This window comes from Tachypleus tridentatus, chromosome 11, assembly GCF_004210375.1.
Source record: "Tachypleus tridentatus isolate NWPU-2018 chromosome 11, ASM421037v1, whole genome shotgun sequence".
NCBI lineage: Eukaryota > Metazoa > Arthropoda > Merostomata > Xiphosura > Limulidae > Tachypleus > Tachypleus tridentatus.
The window spans coordinates 34,289,368-34,305,748 of NC_134835.1; the positions used below are offsets into that span (position 1 = coordinate 34,289,368).

Below are 16,381 nucleotides of genomic sequence, written 5' to 3' on the forward strand. Positions count from 1 at the left end.
TGAAAACCTCTATCAAATTTATTTTATGGTCTAAAAAGACTAGATTTTGTGAGATAACTAAGTCATCTTGTGATTATTTAGTTTAGAAGCTCTGGTATTTAGTCACACGTCCCAAGCTCGAATCCTGTCACGGAGCATGCTCGTCCTTTCAACCGTGGGGAGCATTATAACGTCACGATGAAGCCCAATATTTGTCAGTAAAGATTTACCCTAAGATTTGGCGTCGAATGTTGTTGATTAGGTGCCTTCCCTCTAGTCTGTCCTCTGCTGGTACAGCGGTAAGTCTACGGATTTATAACGCTAAAATCAGGTTTGATTCCCCTCGGTGGACTTAACAAATAACCCAATGTGGCTTTCCTATAATAAAAAAACACACTCTCTAGTCTATCACTTCAAATTAAGAACCGCTAGTGAAGACAGCCCTCGAGTAGCTTTGTGTAAGTTTTAACAAACAAATATCGGAATATTAGAAATAAGGTTGTTGTTTTTTTGTAGAATAAACTGAAGAGGAAACTAGAAGTATATGCCAAAAATAGTTGTCGTGGGGAATAAAGGCTTATCTTGCAGGTGATCTTCCACCTTAACAATAAGACTGTAGAATGTGATTAATTAATACCATTCTGTTAATTGGTAGACTTTCGCTGTGAGTCGTTGACAAGACAAATATTTTGTTAGAGATCGATTATCTTATGATTAATTATTTTACATTTCAAAATGTTATTTATTTACATGGGAGTGTCGTTATCACATTTCTTAGTCTTTACATGCTTAACCTGTTCACTGCCAAGTATTTCAGCTGCTACAATACAACTCTAATGTTTCTTCATTTTGTAACTCTTTTCGTGACGCCATTTTGGATCGAAAGTGAAACAATTTGTAAGTAGGTCAAATGCATGTATGGTGCTGATATCTAGCATTGAAGTTAGGTATTATTGAGAACGAATTAATTCGTTCGTGGCAATGTGTCACCGATCGGCTTGGACGAGTTATCTCGTCTACGGCACTGAACAGGTTAATTGTTATTAATTGTTATGAATATGACGACATTTTGTTTTCAGTTTTACTTCTGGTTGATTCCAGTATTTGATTTTGATAATTCGATATTGATATAAACTGATCATTATAACGTGAACGTAATTTAAATTTGACAATATTTATTTAATATAAGATTGATAAAAGTAGTGTTGGCTACAATTCCAATATTACTAGGTGTACCTCCACGAAATGTGTCAAGCCTTTAGTTAAAAGCACAAGTCAATTGTACACAACACAGTCAGCTATGTTTATAAGTACCTGCACTCGATATCTTTCTATGAATTGATGACGTCAGTTTGATTTGTACTGTGAGAAGTCGAAGTGCAAGGCGATGTTTGTGTGAAAAATAAAATACATTTCTCTATCTTGCAGTTTTCACATGACATTTCAATAACTTATAGAATCTCCGAAATGCACACCTATAATTTTTTTTCTCAGCATTCATGTGTGTTGTGTTTTACATTCAGTTTTCCCTACCACGAGCTGTCTTTGTAGGGTAAAATGAATTATTGGTAACTCTGATGTCAGATACATAATACCAGATTGAATGAAACTCTACATTAATTGTGGCATGCGCACTTTGAACCCTACCAGTGCACCTAGCTAGGTTTAAGTAATTTCATTATTTTGATACTGGTGTAATTTAATTTTCATAATATTAACGTATTTTCTGGTGTAATTTAATTTTCATAATATTAACGTATTTTCTGGTGTAATTTAATTTTAATAAGATTAGCGTGTTTTCAACATGTTAATACTCCGATTAACTGTGATAGTAACGTGATTTTGTAATTGATTGTTTTTATAGGTTTGATCATACACTGTGGAAATGACTGGTTAGCTATTTCTTATTTACGGGTCTGATGGCGGAATCGTTTATAGTGATGTTCCCCCCCCCCTTCTAATTCACACCTGAAATTACTGACAAAATATGTATGAGTGGTAAGGTAGACCACTAAATGTGGTGCTCCATGAAAAATGAGAATGAAGACTCACGCGCGCTAAATTAGCTCGTGATAAATAAAATTATTTGTGATTCTATTTTCACGTAGTTTTCACATTAAATTGTTACTAACGAATTTTGTTACAATTCTTTATTTTCTTAAAGCAGCTATAGGAAAGTGTTGTATTTTTCTTACGGCATGAAGCCACCTGAATTGCAACATATTAGTATGTTGTAGCACATACTTTGGGTTTATTTTGGTTTGTTTTGAAATTCGCGCAAAGTTATTCGAGGGTTGCCCGGCATGGCCAGGAAGTTAAGATGCTCGACTCGTGTAGCTTTGCGCGAAATTACAAAACAAACAAAACTCGAGGGCAATCTGCGCTAGTCGTCCTTAATTTGGCAGAGTAAGACTAGAGGGAAGGCAGCTAGTTATCATCACCCACCGCCAACTCTTGAGCTACTCTTTTACCAACGAATAATGGGATTGACCTTCATATTATAACGCCCAAACGGCTGAAAAGGCGAGCATGTTTGGTGTGATAGGGATTCGAACCCGCGACCCTCAGATTACGATTCGAGTGTCTCAACCACCTGGCCATGCCAGGCACCATCCTTTGGGACACATTGGCTTACAGATTGGTTTGCCATTCAGTTTACACGTCTGATCATAAATGGTTAACTGGGTGGCAACTTTGATCGAAACATTTAAATTTATCATTGTTTGAATATTTATCGCTTTTATCTTACACGGTCCTTTTTAAACGTTGTTATTTCATACCCAAACTTTTTATACAACAATGTTTATTGGTTTTATTTTAAATCCGTTCTGAAGTTGTTACATGTAAACTAAATAAAAAAGGTTTGTTCTTATTTTATTTCGAACTGAAAACTGTTTACCAGTTTTTAAATGTGTTCGATAAAGTTAAGTAAATGTCCGATGAAAATCGGACCAATTCGAGTACAATTCGAGCCAATGAACTAATTCGATTACTAGACAAAATATAGATAAGCCTTATTTTTCTAGTCTTTCGTTAATACGTTTTATGAGCTCGTAAAACTAAATCTAATTTAGAGTAAACAGTAGTAAAACAGAGGACTAAACTGGCTCCACAAACACGAAATCGTTCCTAGTAAACCTAAGAACAGAAAGGGAAATACCAGTTTGTTTTGGACGAAGTAGTAAAAAACAAACAAACAAACACGACACAAAAACAGATTAGTTTTATTGTATTTTCTTTCGATACGCTGAAAAACATTTCCACTAGTCATAACGGTATTTTTGTAAAGCTTGTGATTTAATAAAACTCTTGAAAGCTAAGCCTCGTTCTTGAGTTATAAGTTTGGACACAATGTTTAGAAACTATGAATTGGGAATGGTCAAGCGGAAGAAGGAAAAGTTATCTCTAGAGGTGAACCTAATAATTCTATTAAGAGCTTGAAGAGTATGAAACCCTCAATATCTGCGTTACATTTAAATATTTAAATGATGGAGATATCCCTACAATATACATAGTAAAATGACAAAATGTGCATAGCAGTCTTATTATTATTAAGGTGTCTCCACCAGGCCAAAATTTGGGAAGTTCAACCTCACCTGCCAACCCTGGTTCCTCTGCGTATAGAATGAAATGATTTCATAACACACTAAAACAATACCTCCTCAAGACAGTATTTCCTCAAGTATGTAAAATGTTTTATTGACTGACGATAGAATAAAACCAACAACATGGGCCGAGAATGACATTGGAAAACCATTTCTCTAATGTTTGTATGTGAAGTGTTATTGGTATGAATGACAACATAGTTTTCTTTATCTTTAGGTCCAGCATGCTGAACTTGACAGTATTTATTGAGTTGTATCAAATAAAAGATATTTATTCTATAATACTTGTTTCAACGCAGCTGGTTACCATGAAATTAATTATTTTAATTGATATTTGCATATTATTGTTCAGCATTACATACAGCTCTAGTGATTTATTCCCTGTAATACTGCACTCAGTTTAGCTACAGTTTTTTTTATTTGTCTTAAATTCGACAGATGTGATTTGAGAATATTTTTTTTCTGCATGGGCAATTGCTTACGGAGATTTATAGTTCACCCCCCCCCAATGAGTTGTTGTTTTGAATTAAGCACTAATATGTACAATGGGCTATCTGTGCTCTGCCCACCATGGGAATCGAAACCCGGTTTTTAGCGTTGTAAGTCCGCAGACATACCGCTGAGCCATTGGGGTGCTCCCCCAGTGGAACAGCGGAATGTCTGCGGCCTTGCACCGCTAGAAACCGGGTTTCGATACCTGTAGTAGGCAGAGCACAAATAGCCCATTGTGTAGCTTTGTGCTCAATTTCAAATAAATAAGAAATACTTGTATTTAATTATTGACTTTATAAGCATATATAAATATGTATATGCGTCTACGACGTCATTTTTGATGAAAATTTCCTGCCCCCCAGTGGCTCAGCGGTATGTCTGCGGATTTAGAACGCTAAAACCCGGGTTTCGATACCCGTGGTGGGCAGAGCACGGATAGCCCATTGTGTTGCTTTGTGCTTAATTCAAAAACAACACAACAACAGCAACATAAAAAATTTCCTTTCGTATTATGAACGAAAAAAATATTCGCATGTCATCCAATTAGATACCTATACGTCCCCCATTCATTAGAAATACTGGATGTTTAATACTAAATAATCTGGTGTCTTATATCAGGTCATCCCACAAATAATGTCCGAAAATTTAATACAGAAAGTGGGTCATCATTCCTGTCTTTGTAAGAAGGGTTTAATGACTAAAATATGTAGTAGGACGTGTATAAAAATGTTCAGACAAATAAAAGAAACTAACCCAACTCTACTTTTTCATATTATTAATGGAACAAACTCTTATGAAAATGGATTTGTCTGAGGAGCACATAAGGCAAATAAGCTTTATGAGTTTAAAAAAGTCAATAGCACAGCAGAAACTACACGAAACATTCAAGGTGTTTATGGTGCGGAGTCTCTCAATGAAAGAAAATGTCGAAGGTGGTTTTAGAAGTTCAGATCAGGTGACTACAGCTTAAGTGATGCACCATGTTCAGGTTGTCCTGTTGAGTTTAATGATGACTTGTTGCTGGCTGCACTTGATGAAGATTGTGCTGTAACAGTTAAATAACTAGCACAGAAGTTTAACTTAACACATTCAACAGTTAAAGCATCTTCTGCAACAGCTTGAAAAGACGTCAAAACTTGGAAAATGGATCCCCATGTTTTGATAAAAGCCAACCTTAGAACAAGAGTGGACATTTGCACTTCTCTGCACTCTCGTGAACGTAACTCACCTTTTTTGGACAGGTTAGTGACTGGAGATCAAAATGGATATTTTACAAAAATGTTAAGTGCCGCAGACAATGACTCAGTGCGGGTAAACTGGTTAAAGCACAGCCCAAAATGGACCTCCACCCTAGGAAACTCTTGTTAAGCGTTTGGTGGGATATTGTTGGTGTGATCCACTTTGAGTTTCTGCCACTCAATGTAACGATTACATCAGATTTCTATTGTCAACAGTTAGAGCACTTGAATCTTGCACTGAAAGAAAAGAGGCCTGCTTTGATCAGTTGTAAAAGTGTTGTGTTACACCAAGATAATGCACAGCTCCATACAGCATGTTGTGTTGCACCAGGATAATGCACAGCTCCATACAGCAAGGATCACATCTGTAAAGATTGAAGAGCTACACTGGGAAAGACTTCCACATCTTCCTTATTCTCCAGACCTTGCCCCATCTGATTATCACCTATTCAGAAGTTTGCAGAACTATCTTGATGGAAAAGAGCTTGGAACACACGAAGATGCCAAAACTACTCTCTCTGCATTATTTTCCTCTAAACCCCAAGAATTCATAGAAGTGGCATTCAGAAGCTTGTGAATCGTTCGCAGGAAATAATTAATATTAATGGAACTTACATTATTGATTAAATAACATTAAAAGCGTTTGAAATCGTTTATATTTTTCTGAATGTAAAATCGGACATTACTTAAGGGATGGCATGCTATATAGCCGCGTGTTTCTGAATAAGTCATAAATACCTTCGTGCTTATATTTTAGGCATAAAGAACCACGTGTTGCTGCATATACTGTAAATAACTATGTGTTTCTTATTATTAATAGATAATTGCGTGTTCTGAATATAGCTCCATATGTCTGTCCTAGAAACGTGTTTCTTTAGTATTTATGAATAACAACAAGACAAGAGTTCTTTAAATGCCCCGGCATGGCCAGGTGGTTAGGATGTTCGACTTCCAATCTGAGGTTCAAGGGTTCACATCCCCATCACACCAAACATGCTCGCCTTTTCAACCGTGGGGGCGTTATAATGTGACGGTCAATCCCACTATTCGTTGGTAAATGAGTAGCCCAAGAGTTGGCGGTGGGTGGTGATGACTAGCTGCCTTTCCTCTAGTTTTACATTGCTAAATTAGGGACGGCTAGCACAGATAGTTCTCGTGTAGCTTTGCGCGAAATTCAAAAAATAAACATTTTTTTAAAATAGTGTTCTTATCTGAACTGTACATAACAACTTTAGATGGTCTCATATAACCCAACATGCTTCTCACATGCTTCCACAGTTGTGTCACACATTACAATGATAAACTATAAAACTATATTTTTATTTAAATACATTAATGAACAAAATCTCCACCTGCTGATTAATCAGGAACTTTTGCTTGACTGAATAATCCGATAGGGAAAATAATTCAACGTTTTTCGCGAATTGTCGCATTAAAAGAGTTTAACTTTTTCCCCCTGACCTACTCGGTCACTGATCGGGTCAGTTGCCGAAAGCACAAGAAATGCCATGCACTGATAGATTTCGATGTGTTTAGGATAGTCTTTACGACATACCATTCACAGAATCAGTATTTAATTTTTGTAATGCATACTGATGTATAAAATACATTGATACTAGAAATAAAAGACCTTATAACAACACATTTGTTATTTTTCTTTACTTGAACATTTAAAGTTTCACTTCAGTGCTTGTTCAGAGAAGCATAAAGATTTGTGTTTCAACATAATGTTCCTGAATAAAATTAAAATGGGCGTTGTATATATATATATATATATATAGATTTAGGACTAACATACTGAGTTGTTTTAGCCTCGTGTGATATTGTTGGGTATTTGGCCGAAAATGTGGTTAGCAGCTAAATCATGGAACAGTATGCTCTAACAATTATAACTACGAAAAGTATGCTTAATTGGCTATACTCTATTCCAGGTTAGTTTTTAATTTTGCTCTACTTAGGTAGCTTGCTCTGATCGAGAGTTAACATTCATTGTGATTGATGATAAACGTTCTACAAATTTCCGACGATTCTTAAAGTAGAAAACAGAGCTTTGTAGCTAAGTTTAAATTTCAACACAACCACAGATTGTTAAATTACTGAACAGTGGTATACACTCTCGGATAGTTATTTCGTTGGACGGTCTTAATTATTAACTATATGTAATAATTTTATTACATAGAGTATATATATATATATATAACTTATAATTACTGATTGCATTAATTGTTAATAGGTGTTTAAATCAGCACTACGAAAAATAATGAATTAAATATCGTATTACCGTTAGAAGTCCAGATTGTCCACTTATAGTCTTGATGTATAATGTCCGTGGTAAGGACACCCAAATTCGTAGGTGATACACTTACTACATTGCACAACAATTATTTTGAAAAGTTTTTGCTGATTGTGACAGGTACCTGGTGGGTATGCACAAATATGGTTTAGGTTTTGCTTCATTACGTAGGAACTCTGAGAAATAGACAATTAACTGTTTACCGGCAATAACGTATTTAACTGCGTTTATGTTTCTAATATGCTATTAAGTTCAACATAATTAAAAGTGTTTTGGTCCTGATTTTCGTTTGTATTCAATGTCCGGTGCATCACGTTTCAGTGTCCAACAGTAGTCAGTAAACATTGACGGATTCCAGTTGCCCTGATATCGTTTTTCCATTGTAGCAATGTCCTGGTGAAACCTTTCATCGTGTTCGTCACTTGCAGTACCGAGATTTACGGGGAAGAAGTCCAAGTGTGAGTGGAGGAAATGAATCTTGAATGACATTTTGCACTTTATTGTTTTGTATGCTTTGAGAAGTTTGTCTACCAGCTGGATGTAATGTGGGGCTCTGTAATTGCCAAGAAAATTGTCAACAACGTCTTTGAAGGCTTTCCAGGCAATCTTTTGCGGCCCAACTAACAGATGTTCGAACCGCTTGTCACTCATAACATGTCTGATCTGAGGGCCAACAAAAATGCCCTCTTTGATCTTGGCCTCAGTTATTCTTGGGAACATCTGTCCTAAACAACGAAAACCTTCGCCTTTTTTGTTTATTGCTTTCACGAAATTCTTCAGAAATTCCAATTTTATGTGAAGAGAGGCAAAAAAATCTTTGCCGGGTCGACAAGCGGTTCATGTGCCACATTTTTCTGTCTTGAAACTAACTTTCTATAGAGTAGCCAGCTTAGAATAATGTGACTCTTTGGCACGAGTGTCCCATTCACAGATGAAGCAACAGTACTTTGTACAGACGAGCAGCAGTCCCAGTAACAGAGCAACGACTTTCAGATCTCCACAGATATTCCAGTTGTGCTTACTATAGGTCTATATTAATCCAATGAGTTTGTTTGTTTTTTGGAATTTCGCACAAAGCTACTCGAGGGCTATCTGTGCTAGCCGTCCCTAATTTAGCAGTGTAAGACTAAAGGGAAGGCAGCTAGTCATCACCACCCACCGCCAATTCTTGGGCTACTCTTTTACCAACGAATAGTGGGATTGACCGTAACATTATAACGCCCCCACGGCTGGGAGGGCGAGCATGTTTGGCGCGACCGGAATGTGAACCCGCGATCCAATCCAATGAGTAGCATCTGTGTATGCAAGCCATTTTCATAGCCTGCTGAGATAGTATCAAGCTGGCCCCAGCCTGCCCAGGCATGCCCGGGCTGCGTACTTCCACAGAACAGCTCCCAACCTGGCCTAATTTCATACCTGGACATGCCCAGACTGCACGAAACATTGTTCATAGGTCTCTTACAGAAACAAAATTTTTGGACGCAAATAAAAAAAAACATGACAAAACTAAATATTTCGATGAAACGGTACGTGATGGACAGATTTGGATGTGATTTTCGTGATCAGCAGCCAAAAGTCTACAAGGAACACCCAACAGTGTTGTGCAGTAAGCTATCAGATTAATACCAAGTACTCGTGTTTATCAACTAGCTGTCACTGAAAATCAAATAAGTGTATAAATCTCAACGCTTACACCCACAACGTCACAGTTTCTACCGCCTTTCACTGTGTATAGACAATTGTGGGAAAGTGGTTAGCTACTCCAAGTACACAAGAAACCACCATTGTACTTCTACAATTCAAACTCCAAACTTCTAACCTTACAAAACCATAATAAAAAAAACTATAAAATATTGAATAGCACTTAATAGAACTATAATATTAAATGTAACTAAATAGAACTATAATTTTAAATATAACTAAATCTAATTACAATATCAAATATAACTAAATAGAACTATAATATTAAATATAACTAAATAGAACTATAATATTAAATATAACTAAATAGAAATTTATATGCAAAAACGGCTCGTTTGGGCTGAGAAAACACTTTACATAAAAGAGCGAACAACGTTTCGACCTTCTTCGGTCATCGTCAGGTTCACAAAGAAAGAGGTAACTGACCGGAAGCTGACCACATGTTTGAAAGGGGTTGTGTAACTGTGTGTCGAAATGTAGAGGGCGGTATTAGATGTTTGAATATATAAATGTTATATTGGAGAAACAAGTAGAAAAATGGAAACCAGATTCAAAGAACATAAAAAGTCACCTTCACACGTTTTCGAACACTGCAAGTCAAATAAACACAACATAACCATAGAAAACACTCAAATACTAAATAAAGAAACAAACATAAACAAACGTAAAATTAAAGAAGCCTTACTTATACAACAACTTAAACCCAAAATAAACCAATATAAAGGAACGCCTTTATACCTATATTAATATAATAAATAAAATTATATATTCAAACATCTAATACCGCCCTCTACATTTCGACACACAGTTACACAACCCCTTTCAAACATGTGGTCAGCTTCCGGTCAGTTACCTCTTTCTTTGTGAACCTGACGATGACCGAAGAAGGTCGAAACGTTGTTCGCTCTTTTATGTAAAGTGTTTTCTCAGCCCAAACGAGCCGTTTTTTGCATATAAATTTCTCAACAAGTGGGTTTCTCGTCATCACTGATAACTAAATAGAATTATAATATTAAATATAACTAAATATAATTACAATATCAAATATAACTAAACAGAAATATTAAATAAAACTAAATAGAACTATAATATTAAATAAAACTAAATAGAACTATAATATTAAATATAACTAAATAGAATTATGAAATGTAACAAAATAGAACTATAATATTAAATATAACCAAATGGAATTATAATATTAAATATAACTAAATAGAACTATACAACCAACTTTTAAGATTATTGTGTAGTTCTTACTTCTACCCTCCTTCCTTAATGTAATTAAAGAAAGGAGAAGTTATTTAAACCTAAAGTAAAATTTTAACATTAAGACACAACGAGAAACTGATATATGTTAATATTGGTACTTTATGTGCATCATATGTATAAAATATTGAATACTTCACGAATCATTATTTTCTTGGTATATCATTCATCAATTGTTTACGTTTTTCAAAATGCCCTCTAGTAACACAGTGGTTTATGTCTGCAAAGTTAAAAAGCTCGAAATAGGTTACCGATAGCCATGGTGGACAGAGCACAGACAGACCATTGAGTACCTCTTCGTTTATTTACAAGCAAAACAAGAAGAAAAAAAGACACATCACTGGTCAACAACTGAAGATCGTTTGAGTTAAGCCTAATCACTCAACAAACAGATATTTGTAAAATAAATGCGACAGAGTCGAAACTCTCTCGTGGTGTAATTATAAACATGTAACTTGCATCAGGAAATGCTCTCAAGAACATATTCAAGAAATTATTTCCATTTAAAAGACAGTGTTAACCAAGAGTCGTAATTACAATATTTGAAACGACTGTGGCGCAGTTTATCTCACGATCTAACAGTGTTCTATGTACTAGTATGTAACTGTATCATTTGCATGTCTTACAATGTTTGTGCGGATATTAACTGAAAAGCAGTAATGTAAATATAATACAAAATGTTATTTCACACAATTTCACGACTGGCAGGTTTGTTAGGTCCATAAAGATTCGCATTAACAGCACATTCTTAAACGATTTATAAACGCCTGAAGAATATAGACTTGTAATCAAACAGGATTGATTATTCAGACATGAGATGCTATCCCATAGTTTAAGCAAATATACTTTACAATTCTGTTGTTTTTTTTTATTTGTTTAAACGCAAGGATGCTCGGCATGGCCAGGTGGTTAAGGCACTCGACTCGTAATCTGAGAGTCGCGGGTTTGATTCCCCGTCACACCAAACGTGTTCGCCCTTTCAGCTGTGGGGGCGTTATAATGTGCGGTCAATTCCGTTATTTTGTTGGTAAAATAGTAGCCCAAGAGTTGGCGGTGAGTGGTGATGACAAACTGTCTTCCCTTTAGTCTTACACTGTAAAATTAGGGACGTCTAGTGGAGATAGCCCTCGTGTAGCTTTGCGCGAAATTCAAAACAAACCAATTAAACGTAAAGCTTCACGAAGGTATATATGGAAAGTACCCATCGCAGGGTTCAAACCTAACAGACGTCGTGGTGCAAATTGACTTAATCGGCGTAGCTACACTTACGAAAATCTGTGAGATAGGTTTCTTTTATTTTTATATTTTCAAAGTGCAGTAGCGAATATTTCTATTTATGAAACATTTGTTTTGTAATTTAACATGTTAAGAACTAAACTCCCAGCAATAACGTATGTATGTGCTTTGCTAAATGTATCGTATATCCTATCTATATAAAGACCAGTGACTCACAAAGAAGTGTTGCACTCGAAAATCACTGAAAGTTAGCCAATCAGCTGACAGTAGTACGAGCAACGTAAATTATTTCATTCATCCCTCCGCAACATCACAAAAAATAGCAAAATGTTTTAAGATTAAATTTGTGGATGACGTTTGCTATCTGTCACGAGCGAGAGCTGTGACGTAAAGACAAACATATAATCATCATAGAAACTTTTTATCTGATACAAATCACGTGAAATAAAACTTAAAATGAAGAGAAATATTAGTGACAATGCTGAAAATGTTAATCAGATATTAAAAAAGCTCAAAAACAAATGTAAGAGACATAAATATATAAGAAGGTGAAAATTTTAAAAAGACATAAATTAAAATGGGTACGCATCGTAAGAACGTATCAGCGAAAGTAATGAATCTATAAGGTGTCAGCGAGTGCCGACGAGGCCTATCGTATAATTCTAGAACTCGGCAAAGAAAAAGAACCCTGGCGGTACATTAAGAGATTAAAGAAGAAAATATATAACGAAGGTTATAGTAAATAAGAGACTGAGAACAAATCCCACTGACGATGACACGTGTAATCTTTCCTGACAGATAAAACAAAATAAATAATAAAATTCAACACTCAAAGAAATGACACACTTTATGTCTTACTATGCAAGAATTTTCAAACAATGTTTGAGAATAATAAAAGCTGGTTAAGAGAACACAAGAGCAGTTAAACACGGCACATACCGTGAGCTGCCATATTTCATATCACTTCTCTCTCCTTTAAGGTTGTTTTTTGTTATCAGAAATAATCTGCCTGCCTCTGTTCCTACACCTACAGGAAAAAGACGCCAACACCACATGCTGCGTTTGTCCTGTGTGGATGAATCCGTTAAAGAAGATATCGAACTAACGAAGCTTTCACTTTATTAATACGAGTTGGCATAATGCTAACTTTTATTACTATCAGCTATTCATATTTTCCATGCATGTAAGGGCAATCTCTTCAGACATTCTGTATTTTTATTCTTTCCTTAAATTTTTTTAAAGATACAAACACATTATCTTTATTATCAGTAGACTGTTTATCCATTCATCCTATCAATGTACACTTCAGTATTTTGCTCTCTTTAACTTGCATACATTTTCGTCACTGACAAATTTTAAAATCCTTAAGGGTTATCACCATTAATTTCAACAAAAACAAGTTCTTTTACAAACAGATTTACATCTAAACAGCTTTGATTATTCCTGATCTTTGATATTTTCATACGATCTACGTAAATATAATTTATAACTAGTTTCACAATAACAAATACATTTATGTGCGTGTTTAATGTTATATCACAGACAAATGAACATCGTCCAACTACTGCGATCTGCTTTCTACCATGACATTTGTTTTGTCAAATCATATACAAAGATAAACTTATCTTGTTTATTTAATAATATATAATAAGAGCTTTTACATCAATTATCTAGCTAATGTCAAAATAAATAAACAGTTGTACATTTAGGTACAATTACTATTTTACTCCTTACCTAAAAATTAGTGTGTGACTACTTTCTCTGTGCTTAAGGTAACATCAGGGACGAAATGATTAAACATTCAGTAGAATGTTTACCATGTAACAGGAAAGACGAAATGATTATACATTCAGTAGAATGCTTACTAGGTAACAGGAAGGACGAAATGATTATACATTCAGTAGAATGTTTACTAGGTAACAGGAAGGACGAAATGATTATACATTCAGTAGAATGCTTACTAGGTAACAGGAGAATGAAATTATACATTCAGTAGAATGTTTACTAGGTAACAGGAAGGACGAAATGTCAGTAGAATGACAGGTAACATCAGGCACAAAATAATTATACATTCAGTAGAATGTTTACTAGGTAACAGAAAGGACGAAATGATTATACATTCAGTAGAATGTTTACCAGGTAACAGGAAGGACGAAATGATTATACATTCAGTAGAATGTTTACTAGGTAACAGTAAGCACGAAATGATTATACATTCAGTAGAATGTTTACTAGGTAACAGGAAGGACGAAATGATTATACATTCAGTAGAATGTTTACCAGGTAACATCAGGCACAAAATAATTATACATTCAGTAGAATGTTTACTAGGTAACAGGAAGGACGAAATGATTATACATTCAGTAGAATGTTTACCAGGTAACAGGAAAGACGAAATGATTATACATTCAGTAGAATGTTTACCAGGTAACATCAGGCACGAAATAATTATACATTCAGTAGAATGTTTACTAGGTAACAGGAAGGACGAAATGATTATACATTCAGTAGAATGTTTACCAGGTAACAGGAAAGACGAAATGATTATACATTCAGTAGAATGTTTACTAGGTAACAGGAAGGACAAATTGTTTGTACATTCAGTAGAATGTTTACTAGGTAACAGGAAGGACAAATTGTTTGTACATTCAGTAGAATGTTTACTAGGTAACAGGAAGGACAACATGATTATTAATTGATTGATTGATTTAGTATTTTATGGCACAAAGCAGCTAGGCTATCTGCGCCAAACGTCCGGTGAAAAGGTAAAAATAAATGAAATGTAGTAAAATATATAAAAGGAAATGAAGGTAAAACAAAACATCATTGAAAAACAGAAAAAGCAGAAAACCAATGTTGACACCTAGTTTACAATGGTAAGAGAGAAAGCAGAGTAAGAGAAGTTGTAAAGGACTTTCTCTAGCAAAATGGTAATGATCATAACCTGCCAGGAAGACTAACAGGTAAGTACAAGAACCACCGTCAGTCACCTGAAGTTGCCTTTTCAGTCCTGGTTCTGGGTTATGTGTCATAACAACCATTATCAAAAGGTAAAGTAATAAATGTTTTAAAGGAAATGCAGCAAAATTGTAATAATAACTCGCCAGGACGACTAACGGATTGTTCAAACAGCAGCGTTAGTCACCTGAAGTTGGCCTTTCCAGTCCTGGTGTCGAGTTATTTAACGTTCTGGCCATTTTCCAATTTCAAATTGAACAAAAGAGAATGAAACTGTGAAAAGGGAATCACAATTAAAAAGGTGTAACGAATAAATATCAAATACTTAAGTAAGATTAAAGAGATTAATGGCAGTTAAAAAACTAAAAACTTTATCAAGGTGGACAGTGTCACCGTCACCAATAACACTATCTGATGTTATGGACAAACCTTGGGACAGAACATGTTTAAAATAGTGCCGTCGTTGAGAGTCATAACGATGGCAAGAAAGTAAAATGTGGCTGACAGTAATCTGAGTGTTACACAAATTACACACTGGTGGATCAGTTCGAGATAAAAGAAAACGATGAGTTAAAAACTGTGATCAATGCGTAGTCTAGTTAGAACAACTTCCTCTTTCAGATCCTTACGGAAACAAGACGGCCAAAGTCCAATATAGGGTTTTATTTGGAAAAGCCTGTTTACGCGTTGCTCACTCCAAGTGGACTGTCAGCTGGCACGGAGCCGAGCCTTGAATACAGGACCATAGTCCATGTACGGAATAGGCACAGTGGTGATAGTGCCAGAGCAGATAGATTTAGCTGCCGTGTCTGCAAGCTCGTTCCCGCGAATACCAACATGGCCTGGTATCCAGAAAAACTGGATAGAAGTATATGTTAAAGAGAAATGGGCCAGTCGGTTTTGAATATCAGCGAGAACAGAATGTGAACCAACGTGAAGTGATTCCAGGGCCAGTATAGAACTAAGGGAGTCAGTATAAATAGTGCAGTTTGAGTACTGCTCAGCGTCAATATGATCCAGGGCAAAAGATATGGCATACAGTTCAGCAGTGAACACAGAAGCTGTAGAGGGGATTCTGTGTGCAACCACCAAACCTGATTTCTAACCATCTGTATAAATAGGAACGGAAGGATGGTTCGAAAGATGTTCAGCAAATAGCAGACAGTATTTCCAATCAGGAGCGTCTACTTTTCTCAGATGACTTAAAGATAGGTCGCAATTGGCGACTGTAAGAAGCCATGGTGGGATGGGCTGACCAGTGGATACAGCAATGTTATCCAAGGACAGACCCAATTCATCTAACTGCACCTGGATATGAAGGCCAAAAGGAGCAATGGCAGACCATCTGGTCTGAAAAAGTATGGCCCACTGAGGAAGGAAAACACAACCCCAGGTGGTATGCTTTGGTGAGGAACAAAGTTTCGTAGCATATAGTAAGGCCAGTTGCAAATGGTGGAGGTGCAAAGAAGGTTCATGAGCCTCTATGTATAAGCTCTGAACTGGGGAAGTGCAGAAAGCTCCAGTGCAGAGCTGAAGTCCTTGATGATAAATAGGGTCCAGCATCTTTAAGGCCATTGGTCTGGCAGAGCCACAGACCAGTGATCCACAGTCGA

At 35.8% G+C, this 16,381-nt stretch overlaps 1 protein-coding gene across 3 annotated transcripts in view; it reads right to left on the reverse strand.

Annotated features, from left to right (window-relative positions):
- The window catches only part of LOC143231905 (potassium/sodium hyperpolarization-activated cyclic nucleotide-gated channel 2-like), a 143,161-nt gene that overhangs the window by 48,937 nt on the left and 77,843 nt on the right, over positions 1-16,381 (reverse strand). The gene's annotated exons all lie outside the window — the stretch shown is intronic.